The 17,768-nt window shown below is 36.8% G+C and overlaps 1 protein-coding gene across 1 annotated transcript in view; it reads right to left on the bottom strand.

The window, feature by feature from the left end:
• Positions 1 to 17,768, bottom strand: part of LOC149428550 (A-type potassium channel modulatory protein KCNIP2-like) — an 80,568-nt gene that overhangs the window by 35,253 nt on the left and 27,547 nt on the right. The window lies entirely within an intron of this gene.

Genomic DNA, 17,768 nt, shown 5'->3' with positions numbered 1-17,768 from the left:
TAGCCATATTCAATATATTTCAAAATATATTTCAATAAATAAATAATAATAATATAAATATATATATATATGTATACTGCATGTTGACATGCGTCTTTATTACAAGATATATGAAAAATATTTTTAATAATCTGTCTTTAAATGCATTTTTTTAGATGTTTAAAAATATCTGGAAAAAATATTTAAAAAAATATATTTTTAAATATATGCCTTTTGGAAAATATATTTTAATTGACATTTTTGGAATACATGTTAAAATATATTTGCGTATGGCCAATATATTGTAATTATGTGTCGCATGTATAATTTTTTCTTCTAAATATATTGGAAATATATTTCTCTTCCATATGGGTGGCGGCAGTGCCTAGGCCAAGGTGACGTTGCATTCCTTCCAGCGGGATTCTATGGAATGCAGAGCAGCTGAAATCTCGTGAGAAGACGCTCTTGCAATGGGCTGAGGTATCTCCAGCTGGTCTGCATCCTTCAGGGATTTTCTTGGAAGGGCGGTAACGGTGTAGCCTCCCATATGGAACAAAAAATATATTTAAAAAATATTCTACCCAAATATATTGCCATACATTTGAAATGCTACAATTTTGGCCATATTTTATATATATATATATACTGTATGTTAAAATGCTTTTTTTATATATATTACAAAATATATGAAATATATTTTTAAAAATACATTTTCAAATATACTGTATGTCTTTAAAAATATATTTAATCTACATTTTTTGATATATTTAAAACATATATGTAAATATATACATTAAAATTACCTTTTTATATGTTAAAAAAATCTGAAAAATATTTAAAATATATTTTTAAACATATTTTTCATATATTTTTTAATATATAAAAAAAGCATTTCAACATACAGTATATATATGCCAATATATTTGGGAAGAATATTTCTTAAATATTTTTCTTCCATGTGGGAGTACAATTACAATACAAATTAATAATAGGAGGAATCAGAGGGCCCTGCTCGTTAGAGCTTACAATCTAACCCATGTGGAAGAAAAATATATTTGATATATATCTAAAAATATTCTTCCCAAATATATTGCCATATTTTTGAAATACTAAAATTTTGGCCATATTCAATATATTTCAAAATAATATATATATATATATATATATATATATATTCTGCACATTGAAATGCATTTTTATTACAAAATATGTGAAAAAATTTTTTATAAATACATTTTTTTTAAATATATTCTTCAGATTTTTTTTAACATAAAAAGGTCATTTTAACATATATTTTTACATATATGTGTAAATGTATTCCAAAAATGTAGATTTGTATTTTACATACAGTATATATGAAAATGTATTCTTAAAAATATTTTTTCATATATTTTGTAATAAAAACGTATGTCAACATGCAGTATATATATATATATATATATATATATATATATATTGCACATTGAAATGCATTTTTATTACATTATATATGAAAAATATTTTTATAAATATATTTTTTAAAAATATATTCTTCAGATTTTTTTTAACATAAAAAAAGTCATTTTAACATATATTTTTACATATATGTGTAAATGTATTCCAAAAATGTAGATTTGTATTTTACATACAGTATATATGAAAATGTATTTTTAAAAATATTTTTTCATATATTTTGTATGTCAACATGCAGTATATGTATACGTATATATATATATATATATATATATATATATTGCATGCTGAAATTTGTTTTTATTACAAAATATATGACAAATATTTTTTTAAATATATATTTTTTAAATATATTCTTCAGATTTTTTTTTTAACACATAAAAAAAGTTATTTTAACATATATTTTTACAGATATATGTAAATGCATTCTAAAATGTAGATTTGTATTTTTAAAGACATACAGTATATTTGAAAATGTATGTAAAGCTACTATAGGGTGGACTTTAGGTGGATAAGTACGTATAATTATTGAATTTTAATTTTGTCATTTAGGTTAGTTAATTGGAGTCTATATATTGCATGTACTGTATATATATTTTTTAAATATATTCTTCAGATTTTTTTTTTAACATATAAAAAAGTCATTTTAACATATATGTGTAAACACATTCCAAAAATGTAGATTTGTATTTTTAAAGACATACAGTATACTGGAAATGTCTTTAAAAATATTTTTCATATATTTTGTAATAAAAACGCATTTCAACATGCAGTGTATATATATAAAAATATTTATTTATTGAAATATATTGAACACGGCCACAATTTTAGCATTTCAATTATATTTTTCCTCCATTAGTCTACAATGTGGAAGACGAGGGGAGGTGCGTAAAATCTTAGTGGCCGATTTCCAATGTGGGAGGGGCCCCAGGACATTGGAGTGGATCTTGTATTTTACTGAAAGGTGAATTTTTGGATGGCATTGGGTCTCTACAACATTTAAAGGAAAAACCTAAAACCTCAGATATACAGATTCATTTCATGGCACGTGTAGAAAAAAATCATCTAATTTATCGTAAACACTCCAAAAGAAAACAAGGTTTGTAAATAAACTGGTAGGAGAACCAAAGGTGTTAGAACCTCTGCTAGGTTTTGGTGGTCTCTCTGCTCCCCTTTCTATCCACCTAGAAGTAGCATGGCCTTCGTGGGGATATAGAAGAAGCATGGCCTTCCTATCCATCTAGAAGGAGCATGGCCTTCGTGGGGATATAGAAGAAGCATGGCCTTCCTATCCATCTAGAAGGAGCATGGCCTTCGTGGGGATATAGAAGAAGCATGGCCTTCCTATCCATCTAGAAGGAGCATGGCCTTTGTGGGGATATAGAAGAAGCATGGCCTTCCTATCCATCTAGAAGGAGCATGGCCTTCGTGGGGATATAGAAGAAGCATGGCCTTCCTATCCATCTAGAAGGAGCATGGCCTTCGTGGGGATATAGAAGAAGCATGGCCTTCCTATCCATCTAGAAGGAGCATGGCCTTCGTGGGGATATAGAAGAAGCATGGCCTTCCTATCCATCTAGAAGGAGCATGGCCTTCGTGGGGATATAGAAGAAGCATGGCCTTGCTATCCATCTAGAAGGAGCATGGCCTTCGTGGGGATATAGAAGAAGCATGGCCTTCCTATCCATCTAGAAGGAGCATGGCCTTCGTGGGGATATAGAAGAAGCATGGCCTTCCTATCCATCTAGAAGGAGCATGGCCTTCGTGGGGATATAGAAGAAGCATGGCCTTCCTATCCATCTAGAAGGAGCATGGCCTTCATGGGGATATAGAAGAAGCATGGCCTTCCTATCCATCTAGAAGGAGCATGGCCTTCCTATCCATCTAGAAGGAGCATGGCCTTCATGGGGATATAGAAGAAGCATGGCCTTCCTATCCATCTAGAAGGAGCATGGCCTTCCTGTACATCAAGATGCTGCACGGCATTCCTATCGGTCTAAGTGGTGATGGTTTTCTTATCAGTCTAAAATGAGCACATTCTTCCTATCTTATCTAGAAGCATAACCTTCCTATTGGTCAAAATGGTCCAATGGTACCATGGTCTTCCTGTACATCTAGAAGCATTACCTTCCTATTGGTCAAAAACGGAGAACGGCCTTCTTGGTTCATTGAGAAGAATAGTCTTCTTATAGGTCCAATAATACCATGGCCTTCCTGTACATCTAGAAGAAGCATGGGCTTCCTATTCATTTAGAAGCATAGACTTCCTATTGGTCCAAAAAGAGCATGGCCTTCCTGGGGATCTAGAAGGACCATGGCCTTCATGGGGATCTAGAAGGAGCATAGCCTTCCTGGGGATCTAGAAGGAGCATAGCCTTCCTGGGGATCTAGAAGGAGCATGGCCTTCCTGGGGATCTAGAAGGAGCATGGCCTTCCTGGGGATCTAGAAGGAGCATGGCCTTCCTGGGGATCTAGAAGGAGCATGGCCTTCCTGGGGATCTAGAAGGATCATGGTCTTCTTGGAGATCTAGAAGGAGCATGACTTTCCTGGGGATCTAGAAGGAGCATGGCCTCCCTGGGGATCTAGAAGAAGCATGGCCTTTTTATTCATCTAGAACTTTAGCCTTCCTATCAATCCAAAGGTAGCATAGTCTTCAAATACATCCATAAGAAGTATGGTGTGTCTATTACTCTAGAATCATCTATTGATCTTAAAAGGAGTAGGTCCTTCTTGATCCATCGAGAATCATAGCCTCCCTATTGTTCCAAAGATAGCATGGCCTTCCTGTACATCTAGAAGAAGCATAGTCTTCCTACTCATCTAGAAGCATAGCCTTCCTATCCGTCCAACTGGAGTATGGCCTTCCTGTAAATCTAGAAGAAGCATGGCCTTCCTATACATCTAGAAGAAGCATGGTCTTCCTACTCATCTAGAAGAAGCATGGTCTTCTTACTCATCTAGAAGAAGCATTATCCTCCTACTCATCTACAAGAAGCATGGCCTTCCTGTACATCTAGAAGAAGCATGGCCTTCCTACTCATCTAGAAGAAGCATGGTCTTCCTACTCATCTAGAAGAAGCATGGCCTTCCTACTCATCTAGAAGAAGCATGGTCTTCCTACTCATCTAGAAGAAGCATGGCCTTCCTACTCATCTAGAAGAAGCATGGGCTTCCCGCTCATCTAGAAGAACCATGGCCTTCCTTCTCATCTAGAAGAAGCATGGGCTTCCTACTCATCTAGAAGTGGTTTAGGAGAATTTCCTTTCCCAGAGACCCAACAGGAGGGACTTCCCTCCATTTTCAGTTCCCGGTTACAAGTCATGAGGCTGGATCTCCCCATCAGGGACAAATCTAAACCTGGCAGAGCTTTGAACCATTTTCCACAAACTATACCCCGCCCCCCTCCCCCCCCAATTGTTCCAAATTCCCCAGGACTGTCCCAGGATTTCAACCTAACCCATGTTTACGGTCCTGTGCCCTACCGACCCCCCCCCAAATGACACCAATGGGTTTTTCTATATTTTCCGCCACGGTCCAGTAACGTCCCACATGGGCATCCGTCACTTTTTCCCCGCTGAGCACCGCCACACACGGCCATTTTTCCACATTTTATCCCTTTAGAGACCCTCCAAGTACAGAAAAATATCGGTTGATCTTTTGGAAATGCACTCAGCTCCTCCCAACAACATACAGCATTTCCATGGGCTGGGTGGTGTCAGCCCTACCCCACTGTTCCCGCTGTGTCCAATCACTGTACGGAACCTCTGTGCGAGGTCCTGATCATGTGATCACTGATTGGCCAATCAGTGATCACATGCAGAGTAGTAAGCACGATGTCACTTCTGACATCATTGCTTACTACGTGTGAAATCTGTGAATGATCACAGAGGTCACATGGTACAGGGCTATTCACAACAGCCTTGTACCATGTGACAAGCTGTGACCAATCACAGCTCACACAGTATTTCTCAATGGCTGCAAGAATGCAGCCAGAGAGAAGGAGAAATGATCGCTTTTACAGCCTTTATGGGTGTAAAAGCAATCAGTGTAAAGAAAAAAAAAATCTTCATCACCCCCCACAAGTAATACAGTGTCACTATGGTGATAGTGTACTGCTAGGGTGACAGTATGTAAAAAAACAAAACAAATAAATATTAATATTGAAAAAAAATTTTAAATTTTTTTTTTAAAATATAATTTTTGGTTATAAACTAATTTGGGTTACTTTTTTTTATTTTTTTAATACATTTTGGCCAAGATTTATGAAGAAAGATTATTTGCAAAATTTTATAAGAAAAACATTTTTTCTTCAAAATGTTTGGACTTTTTCATTTATATAGCAAAAAAATAAAATAAAAATCCCTATGGTGACGTTGTACTGTTAGGGTGAGGGTATGTAAAAAAACAAAAAAAACAAATATAATATAAAAAAATAAATAAAATTGTAAAAATTTTTTTTAAAAAAGTCTAATTTTTGATTATAAACTAATTTTATTACTAAAAAGATAGCCGAATACATTTTTGGCCAAGATTGAGGAAGAAAGATTATTCGTTTGCTAAATTTTGTAAGAAAAACTTTTTTCAAAATGTTTGGACTTTTTCATTTATATAGCAAAAAAAAAAAGAAAAATCCCGGAGGGAAAAAAATACCACGAAAATAAAGTTTTATCTGTCTCAAAAAATGGTAAAAAATTAATACGGGTACATTGTGGCATGACAACGCAATTGTCATTCATAGCACTGAAAACTGAAAATTGGACTGGAAGGGGGGGAAAGTGTCCGGACTGGAAGGGGGTGAAAGTGTCCGGACTGGAAGGGGGGGAAAGTGTCCGGTCTGGAAGGGGGGGAAAGTGTCCGGACTGGAAGGGGGGGAAAGTGTCCGGACTGGAAGGGGGGGAAAGTGTCCGGACTGGAAGGGGGTGAAAGTGTCCGGACTGGAAGGGGGGGAAAGTGTCCGGACTGGAAGGGGGTGAAAGTGTCCGGACTGGAAGGGGGGGAAAGTGTCCGGACTGGAAGGGGGTGAAAGTGTCCGGACTGGAAGGGGGGGAAAGTGTCCGGACTGGAAGGGGGTGAAAGTGTCCGGACTGGAAGGGGGGGAAAGTGTCCGGTCTGGAAGGGGGGGAAAGTGTCCGGACTGGAAGGGGGGGAAAGTGTCCGGACTGGAAGGGGGTGAAAGTGTCCGGACTGGAAGGGGGGGAAAGTGTCCGGACTGGAAGGGGGGGAAAGTGTCCGGACTGGAAGGGGGGAAAGTGTCCAGACTGGAAGGGGGGGAAAGTGTCCAGACTGGAAGGGGGGGAAAGTGTCCAGACTGGAAGGGGGGGAAAGTGTCCAGACTGGAAGGGGGGGAAAGTGTCCAGACTGGAAGGGAGGGAAAGTGTCCGGACTGGAAGGGGGGGAAAGTGTCCGGACTGGAAGGGGGGGAAAGTGTCCAGACTGGAAGGGGGGGAAAGTGTCCGGACTGGAAGGGGGGGAAAGTGTCCGGACTGGAAGGGGGGGAAAGTGTCCGGACTGGAAGGGGGGGAAAGTGTCCGGACTGGAAGGGGGGGAAAGTGTCCGGACTGGAAGGGGGGGAAAGTGTCCGGACAGGAAGGGGGTGAAAGTGTCCGGACTGGAAGGGGGGGGGAAGTGTCCGGACTGGAAGGGGGGGAAAGTGTCCGGACTGGAAGGGGGGGAAAGTGTCCGGACTGGAAGGGGAGGAAAGTGTCCGGACTGGAAGGGGGTGAAAGTGTCCGGACTGGAAGGGGGTGAAAGTGTCCGGACTGGAAGGGGGTGAAAGTGTCCAGACTGGAAGGGGGGGAAAGTGTCCGGACTGGAAGGGGGGGAAAGTGTCTGGACTGGAAGGGGGGGAAAGTGTCCGGACTGGAAGGGGAGGAAAGTGTCCGGACTGGAAGGGGGGGAAAGTGTCCAGACTGGATGGGGGGGAAAGTGTCCGGACTGGAAGGGGGTGAAAGTGTCCGGACTGGAAGGGGGGGAAAGTGTCCGGACTGGAAGGGGGTGAAAGTGTCCGGACTGGAAGGGGGGGAAAGTGTCCGGACTGGAAGGGGAGGAAAGTGTCCGGACTGGAAGGGGGTGAAAGTGTCCGGACTGGAAGGGGGGGAAAGTGTCCGGACTGGAAGGGGAGGAAAGTGTCCGGACTGGAAGGGGGTGAAAGTGTCCGGACTGGAAGGGGGTGAAAGTGTCCGGACTGGAAGGGGGGGAAAGTGTCCAGACTGGAAGGGGGGGAAAGTGTCCAGACTGGAAGGGAGGGAAAGTGTCCGGACTGGAAGGGGGGGAAAGTGTCCGGACTGGAAGGGGGGAAAGTGTCCGGACTGGAAGGGGGGGAAAGTGTCCGGACTGGAAGGGGGGAAAGTGTCCGGACTGGAAGGGGGGGAAAGTGTCCGGACTGGAAGGGGGGGAAAGTGTCCGGACTGGAAGGGGGGGAAAGTGTCCGGACTGGAAGGGGGGGGAAAGCGTCCAGACTGGAAGGGGGGGGAAAGCGTCCGGACTGGAAGGGGGGGAAAGCGTCCGGACTGGAAGGGGGGGAAAGTGTCCGGACTGGAAGGGGGGGAAAGTGTCCGGACTGGAAGGGGGGGGAAAGCGTCCGGACTGGAAGGGGGGGAAAGCGTCCGGACTGGAAGGGGGGGAAAGCGTCCGGACTGGAAGGGGGGGAAAGCGTCCAGACAGGAAGGGGGTGAAAGTGTCCGGACTGGAAGGGGGGGAAAGTGTCCGGACTGGAAGGGGAGGAAAGTGTCCGGACTGGAAGGGGGGGAAAGTGTCCGGACTGGATGGGGGGGAAAGTGTCCGGACTGGAAGGGGGTGAAAGTGTCCGGACTGGAAGGGGGGGAAAGTGTCCAGACTGGAAGGGGGGGAAAGTGTCCAGACTGGAAGGGGGGGAAAGTGTCCAGACTGGAAGGGGGGGAAAGTGTCCAGACTGGAAGGGGGGGAAAGTGTCCAGACTGGAAGGGAGGGAAAGTGTCCGGACTGGAAGGGGGGGAAAGTGTCCAGACTGGAAGGGGGGGAAAGTGTCTGGACTGGAAGGGGGGGAAAGTGTCCGGACTGGAAGGGGGGGAAAGTGTCCGGACTGGAAGGGGGGGAAAGTGTCCAGACAGGAAGGGGGTGAAAGTGTCCGGACTGGAAGGGGGGCGGGAGTGTCCGGACTGGAAGGGGGGGAAAGTGTCCGGACTGGAAGGGGAGGAAAGTGTCCGGACTGGAAGGGGGGGAAAGTGTCCAGACTGGATGGGGGGGAAAGTGTCCGGACTGGAAGGGGGTGAAAGTGTCCGGACTGGAAGGGGGGGAAAGTGTCCGGACTGGAAGGGGGTGAAAGTGTCCGGACTGGAAGGGGGGGAAAGTGTCTGGACTGGAAGGGGGTGAAAGTGTCCGGACTGGAAGGGGGGGAAAGCGTCCGGACTGGAATGGGGGGAAAGTGTCCGGACTTGAAGGGGGGGAAAGTGTCCGGACTGGAAGGGGGTGAAAGTGTCCGGACTGAAAGGGGGGAAAGTGTCCGGACTGGAAGGGAGGGAAAGTGTCCGGACTGGAAGGGAGGGAAAGTGTCCGGACTGGAAGGGGGGGAAAGTGTCCGGACTGGAAGGGGGTGAAAGTGTCCGGACTGGAAGGGAGGAAAAGTGTCCGGACTGGAAGGGGTAAAACTTGACACAGTCCACATGTTCACGTACGCAAATCAACATTTTTCATTTAGAATTTTTTAAAAATTTTTTAATGTATTTATTTATTTATTGCGTATTGGGGGGGGGAGGGGGGGTCGAAGGTTAATTGTTCAGAGTGGAATAATAATGCAACTTTAGACATTTTAAGATGTGTGCCATCCAAGGTAACATGAGCGCTCTGACCCAGAAAACGACACCTCCCTCTGCGCCTGCCAAGGAAATAATCTCTCACTAAACAAGATTAAAACCCGGTTTGATTTCATGTCGACTAATTTGTACACGAGGCTTCGTTTATTCTTTACGCATGAAAAGTTCCACTAAAACTGAGCCAGTAAATGAACTTTTTTTAAATGAATATTTAGTTTATTTATTTATAATTATGGTAAAAAAAATAAAATAAAATAAATAAACTAAAAATAGTAATCCCATACAATCAAAATTTAAATTTCAATTAAAAATACAATAAAATTTTATAAAAAAATTGAAAAAAAATGTAAACATCTGTCCCATAATTACACTGAGGAAAACATTTTGGAGTGTGGCTTCATTTATTTTTTACACATGAAATGTTCCACTAAAACCGAGCCAATAAAGTAACTTTTTTTAATGACTATTTAGTTTATTTATTATAGTTATTGTAAAAAAATAATAATAAAATAACTAAACTAAAAATAGTAATCCCATACAATCAAAATTTAAATTTCAATTAAAAATGCAATAAAATTTAATTTAAAAAAAAAAAAAAAAAAAAGTAAACATCTGTCCCATAATTACACTGAGGAAAACATTTTGGAGCGTGGCTTCATTTATTTTTTACGCATGAAAAGATCCACTAAAACCGAGCCAATAAATTAACTTTTCTTTTAATGACTATTTAGTTTATTTTTATAGTTATGGTAAAAAAAAAAAAAACTAAACCAAAAATAGTAATCCCATACAATCAAAATTTAAATTTCAATAAAAAAAAACAATAAAATTTTATTTAAAAAATGAAAAAAAAAATTGAAACATCTGTCCCATAATTACACTGAGGAAAACATTTTGGAGTGTGGCTTCATTTATTTTTTACACATTAAATGTTCCACTAAAACTGAGCCAATAAATTAACTTTTTTAGTGACTATTTAGTTTATTTAATATAATTATGGTAAAAAAAAAAACTAAACTAAAAATAGTAATCCCATACAATCAAAATTTCAATTTCAATTAAAAATGCAATAAAATTTAATTTAAAAAAAAAAAAAAAAAAAAGTAAACATCTGTCCCATAATTACACTGAGGAAAACATTTTGGAGCGTGGCTTCATTTATTTTTTACGCATGAAAAGATCCACTAAAACCGAGCCAATAAATTAACTTTTCTTTTAATGACTATTTAGTTTATTTTTATAGTTATGGTAAAAAAAAAAAAAACTAAACCAAAAATAGTAATCCCATACAATCAAAATTTAAATTTCAATAAAAAAAAACAATAAAATTTTATTTAAAAAATGAAAAAAAAAATTGAAACATCTGTCCCATAATTACACTGAGGAAAACATTTTGGAGTGTGGCTTCATTTATTTTTTACACATTAAATGTTCCACTAAAACTGAGCCAATAAATTAACTTTTTTAGTGACTATTTAGTTTATTTATTATAATTATGGTAAAAAAAAAAAACTAAACTAAAAATAGTAATCCCATACAATCAAAATTTCAATTTCAATTAAAAATACAATACAATTTTATAAAAAAATGAAAAAAAAATTGAAACATCTGTCCCATAATTACACTGAGGAAAACATTTTGGAGTGTGGCTTCATTTATTTTTTACGCATGAAAAGATCCACTAAAACCGAGCCAATAAATTAACTTTTTTAGTGACTATTTAGTTTATTTATTATAATTATGGTAAAAAAAAAAAACTAAACTAAAAATAGTAATCCCATACAATCAAAATTTCAATTTCAATTAAAAATACAATACAATTTTATAAAAAAATGAAAAAAAAATTGAAACATCTGTCCCATAATTACACTGAGGAAAACATTTTGGAGTGTGGCTTCATTTATTTTTTACGCATGAAAAGATCCACTAAAACCGAGCCAATAAATTAACTTTTTTTAAAAAAAAATATTTAGGGGAAAAAATGGCTGAACCAGGTGGACTTGCATCTTTAATTCAACTTGACTAAACATGTAAAAATGCAACCAACGGATAAAACATCTGTCTGATAATGAAAGAGAGGAAAGCATTTAATTTTTTCAGTCATGTGTGGAGGTGTGTTTTACCAGGATTCAAAAACCTTCTTGTTTTTTTTTGGTAATTCCACACAATCAAAATTTAAATTTAACTTAAAAATACAATTAAATTTTAATAAAAAAATGAAACTAAAAAAATTATTTTAAAACATCTGTCCCATAATTACACAGAGAAAAACATTTTGGTGTGGAGTAGTGTTTTATCTGGATTCAAAAACCTATTTTTTTTTTACAGTTTCTTTATTATACTTATCATAAAAAAAATAAAATAAATAGTAATCCCATACAATCAACATTTCAATTTCAATTAAAAATACAATAAATTGTAATTAAAAAAAATAAAAAAAAGTTTTAAAACATCTGTCCCATAATTACACAGAGGAAAACATTTTGGAGTGTGGAGTTGTGTTTTATCTGGAGTCAAAAACCTATTTTTTACAGTTTCTATATTATAGTTATGGTAAAAAAAAATAAAAAAAAATAAAAATAGTAATCCCATACAATCAAAATGTAAATTTCAAATAAAAATACAATACATTTTAATTAAAAAAAGAAGAAACAAAAAAAGATTTTAAAACATCTGTCCCGTAATTACACAGAGGAAAACATTTTGGAGTGTGGTGTTGTGTTTTACCTGGATTCAAAAACCTTTTTTTTGTTTTTTTTTACAGTATCTTTATTATATTTATGGTATAAATAAATAAATAAATAAACTAAAAATAGTAATCCCATACAATCAAGATTTACATTTAAATTTAAAATCCAATAAATTTTAATTAAAAAAATGAAAAAAAAAAAGATTTTAAAACATTTGTCCCATAATTACACATTATATTTACATTATATTTTGGAGTGTGGAGTTGTGTTTTACCTGGATTCAAAAACCCTTTTTTTTTTTTTTTTTTACAGTTTCTTTATTATGGTTGTGGTAAAATAAATAAATAAAATAAAAATAGTAATCCCATACAATCAAAATTTAAATTTAAATAAAAAATACAATACATTTTAATTAAAAAATGAAAAATAAATGAAAAAAAATTGAAACATCTGTCCCATAACTACACAGAGGAAGATATAGTATAGAGTTGTGTTTTACCTGGATTCAGAAACCTATTTTTTTTTACAGTTTCTCCATTCTAGTTATGATAAATAATAATAATAAAAGAATTAAAAAAATGAAAAAAAATGCAAAAAATTGAAACATCTGTCCCATAACTACACAGAGGAAAATATAGTATAGAGTTGTGTCTTACCTGGATTCAAAAACCTATTTTTTTTTACAGTTTCTCCATTATAGTTATGATTAATAATAATAATAATAATAAAAGAATTAAAAAAATTAAAAAATGAAAAAAATTGAAACATCTGTCCCATAACTACACACAGGAAAATATAGTTTTGAGTTGTGTCTTACCTGGATTCAAAAACCTTTTTTTTTACAGTTTCTCCATTCTAGTTATGATAAATAATAATAATAATTAAAAAAAAAAAACAGTAACCCGGCCAACCCGGTAACAGGAACAGAACCGGTCCTAGGGACCTGGCCTGGAACCATGATGCGCACCGGGGTGAACACGCACAGATGTGAACCTGTCTCATGTTAAATGGACTGCAGTGCGTTTCTGCAAACCGCTGTGGGAACCTCATGGGCGTGAACCTCATGGGCGTGAACCTCATGGGCGTGACCCCGGTGTAAATGAAGCAAAGCAACAGGTTCACTTTAATGGCGGCCCCACCAGCTGCACATACTCCCCGCCCCCCACTCCCACATTGCTCTGTGGCGCCCCCTTGGAGCAAAGAGAGGAATCCAAGGTGTGGGCTCCGACGGGGGCCGCCGTTAAAGTCGACTCAACAAATCAAATGACGGCGATCGACCAATACAGGACAAGAAAGGAGAACGATTCACTTGCTTTCGCTGACTGAAGGCGTGGCGTTGGGACCGCAGCAAGGCAACAGTTTGAGGATTCGCTGTTTAAAAGCTTTTTTATTTTGTCCCGGAACGTTGCCTGGAAATCACCGGAACAAAGCAGAGTGTTAGGGCAGATGATCGGGGGGAGGGGCAAAGCATGCAGAGGGAGGGGCAAAGCATGCGGGGGGAATGGCAAAGCATGGGGGCGGGGTTATTGAACAAAGCGTCTGAAAGGCATCATACAATGCAAGCTGCTTCTGTATTTGTAAAAGTGCACCTGTCACCACTGCAAGCCCTCTGCTGATTGGCTCCACGTAGAAAGTGACCCCGCCCTCTGGGCCAGTACATCAGGACTGATCGATTTTCAGATATATCCTACAGTTTGTAGATTTTACTACTTTCACACAGTCTAAATAATAGATACTTATTGGGATTTTTTTTTTACCAAAAAAATGTAGCAGAATACATTTTGGCTTAAAATTTACAAAGAAAGATTATTTATTTGAAAATTTTATAACAAAAAGTCAGGAAAATGTGTTATTTTCAACATTTCCTGTATTTTTTTTTGTATATTTCCAAAATAAAAAAAAAAAAAAAAACCGGTGGGGATTAAATACCACCAAAGGAAAGCTCTATCTGTCTCAAAACAAAATTCTAAAAATTTGATATGGGTACAGAAAAATTATAAAAAAAATTGATATGGGTACAGAAAAATTCTAAAAAAAATTGATATGGGTACAGAAAAATTCTAAAAATTTGATATGGGTACAGAAAAATTCAAAAAATTTGATATGGGTACAGAAAAATTCTAAAAATGTAATATGGGTACAGAAAAATTCTAAACATTTGATATGGGTACAGAAAAATTCTAAAAAATTTGATATGGGTACAGAAAAATTATAAAAATGTGATATGGGTACAGAAAAATACTAAAAAATTTGATATGGTTACAGAAAAATTCAAAAAATTTGATATGGGTACAGAAAAATTATAAAAATTTGATATGGGTACAGAAAAATTATAAAAAAATTTGATATGGGTACAGAAAAATTCTAAAAAAATTTGATATGGGTACAGAAAAATTATAAAAAATTTGATATGGGTACAGAAAAATTATAAAAATTTGATATTGCACTTTGAATGACACTTTTGTCATTCAAAGTGCAATAGCTCTGAAATCTGAAAATTGGCCTGGGCAAGTCAGGGGGTAAAAGTGTCAGGTATTGAAGTGGTTAAAAGAAAATCCCACTTTTTGGCTACTAGCTGGAGCTGGATCTCATTGTAAATGAGTATTTAAATCTGATGATGATCGGCTCCATCTAGTGGCCATGATGAGGTATTTTCCTGATTTATTCCATAGAAATGAATAACATTCGACCTGGAGAGAAAGTAGCCTAAGAACATTCGACTTTACACAGAGTGAACGTGCTCGCAGCTTCGCCAGATGAATACCTCTATGATTTATTAATAAAGAAACCCCAAAGTGATGTTACTAATTCCTAGGCCGGATATTGATTACACTCGCTGTATGGCTACTCACATGGAAGAAAAATATATTTTAAATATATTTTAAAAAATACATTCTTAATATATTCTTCCCAAATATATTGACCTATATTTTAAATACTACAATTTTGGCCATATTCAATTAAAAAAATATATATTTCAATTTATTTGTGAATATATTATTAAAAATATATTCAGTGTCATTTGAAATACTACAATTTTGGCCATATTCAATTAAAAAAATATATATTTGTAAATATATTATTAAAAATATATTCAGTGTCATTTACAATAATACAATTTTGGCCGTATTTAATATATTCAAAAATATATTTCAATATATTTGTGAATATATTATTAAAAATATATTCAGAACACACGCTGCAATATATATCAAAGTATAATTTGGAATGCATTTACAAATATATTTAAAAATTTATGTTTAAATGCATTTTTTTTAGATGTTCAAAAATATCTGGAAAATATATTTTTAAATATATATTTTTAAATGTATGCCTTTGAAAAATATATTTTTAAATGTATGCCTTTGGAAAATATATTTTAATTGACATTTTTGGAATACATGTTAAAATATATTCACGTAGGCCAATATATTGTAAATATATGTCGCATGTATCATTTTTTTTTTCTAAATATATTAAAAATATATTTCTCTTCCATATGGGTAACCTCCCCAAAGGGATGACAGGTACACTTTTTTTGCCAGCAGTGATAAATGACATTAGATAATGAACAGCGTCATTCACAATATTTAAAAAAAAAAAACAACAAAAAAAACAGCAAATTGGAAATCAGCGAATTGACTTGTCCACGGATGACGTACCAGAGGTGGTCACAGATGAACTTGTCACGAACCGGATATTGATACATATTGATCGGTAATGTTTATTATTGATCAGTGACACGACACATCTCTGCAATGTATTTACAGGATAGATTATGTACCGCGCTGATTATATCTGGGAAGGTTGGGGTGGGGGGGGAGATATTCTTCTATACACATTTGACTTCCTGTCACCTACTGTAGGTAGCCATGGGTGGCCATAGATGGCATAATTAATAAGAAAAAAATTTATGACAATTTTCCAATTTTGAGAAGCCGGATGTGATTCCACAGCCGGGCTCCCATTTCCAAAATGGCGATGCCAGGGACCCAGAACCGGCTGCGGGAAAACAGCGCTGGGTGAGTGCCGGTATTTGCACCTGCTGAAGGTCCTCTTTAAACTAAATTTGCTGATAATGTGAACAAGCGGCTATGAAGTCTTGTGTTGGTATGAAAGATATATATATGTAACACAAGACTATATACTATTATTGTTTAATTATTATTTATCTTTATTATATATATATATATATATAGATATAAAATAAATAATTAAATAATAATAATAAAATATATATATATATATATAAAATAAAGATAAATAATAATAGTATATAGTCTTGTGTTGGTATGAAAGATATATATACAGTATGTAACACAAGACTATATACTATTATTGTTTAATTATTATTTATCTTTATTATATATATATATATATATATATATATATATATAGATAGATAGATATAAAATAAATAATTAAATAATAATTATAAAATATATATATATATATATATAAAATAAAGATAAATAATAATAGTATATAGTCTTGTGTTGATATGAAAGATATATATATATTTATAATTATTATTGTTATTTAATTATTATTTATTTTTATTTCGTATATATATATATTTGAAAACAAAAGAATTAACTAAAAAAAAGGAAATAATAATTAAAAATAAATAATAATAATTATTATTATTAATAATAATAATGATAATAATAATAATATATATATATGCACCTATGCGTTATTATAAAAAATAAATCAATCTCTTTCTCTCTCTCTCTCTCTCTCTATACAGTATGTAGATTCAGTGCTGGAGGTGCCAGAGCTGCGTGCTTTTTTCAGCAGGAACGCAGTTCTGGCACCTCCAGCACTGAATGTATGTAATGACAAGAAATACTTGGGGTGTGCTGGAAGGTGTGTTGATGCTGGCTGCTGGGGGATGTATTGTAACTGGAGGGGATCTATTTTTGCTTGGTGGTCTATTGTTGCTAATGTGGGATCTAGTCTTGCTGAGGGGGGGGGGGGGGGGGGTCAGTTGTGTGCTAGAAGATCTGTTGATGCTGGTTGCTGGGGGATCTGTTTTTGCTTGGTGGTCTATTGTTGCTGAAAGGGGGGTCTATTGTTGCTGGTGTGGGATCTATTGTTGCTTGAAAGGATCTATTGTTGAGGGAAGGGGTTTATTGTTTTCTAATGCCGAAGAGTCATTTGATGCTGGCTGCTGGGGGATCTGGATTTGCTTGGGGTCTATTGTTGCTAGTGTGGGATCTATTGTTGAGGGAAGGGATCTATTATTGAGGGAAGGGGTTTATTGTTGCCTGCTGCTAAAGAGTCAATTGATGCTGGCTGCTGGGGGATCTGTTTTTGCTTAGTGTTCTATTGCTGCTAAATGGGGGGGGGGTCTATTGTTACTAAAGGGGGGAGTCTATTGTTGCTGGTGTAGGATCTACTTTTGCTGGGGGGGGTCAATTGTCTGCTAGAAGGTCTGCTGATGCTGGCTGCTGGGGGATCTGTTTTTGCTTGGTGGTCTATTGTTGCTATAGGGGGGTCTATTGTTGCTGGTGTGGGATCTATTGTTGCTTGATGGGATCTGTTGTTGATAGAAGGGATTTATTGTTGTCTACTGCTGAAGAGTCAATAGATGCTGGCTGCTGGGGGATATGTTTGTGCTTGGTGGTCTATTGTTGCTAAAGGGGGGGAGTCTATTGCTGCTGGTGTAGGATCTACTGTTGCTGGGGGGTCATTTGTGTGCTAGAAGGTCCGTTGATGCTGGCTGCTGAGAGATCTGTTGTTGTTGGAGGGGGGGTCTATTGTTGCTGGTGTGGGATCTACTGTTGCTGGGAAGTCAGTTGTGTGCTAGAAGATCTGTTGATTCTGGCTTCTGTGGGATCTGTTTTTGCTTGG

This window comes from Staurois parvus, unplaced genomic scaffold, assembly GCF_062004578.1.
Source record: "Staurois parvus isolate SC_StPar_1 unplaced genomic scaffold, SC_StPar_1.0 ptg003144l, whole genome shotgun sequence".
NCBI classification, from domain to species: Eukaryota; Metazoa; Chordata; class Amphibia; order Anura; family Ranidae; genus Staurois; species Staurois parvus.
The sequence above is the reverse complement of the archived record's forward strand: the minus strand, read 5'-3'. Positions and strand labels throughout refer to the sequence as shown.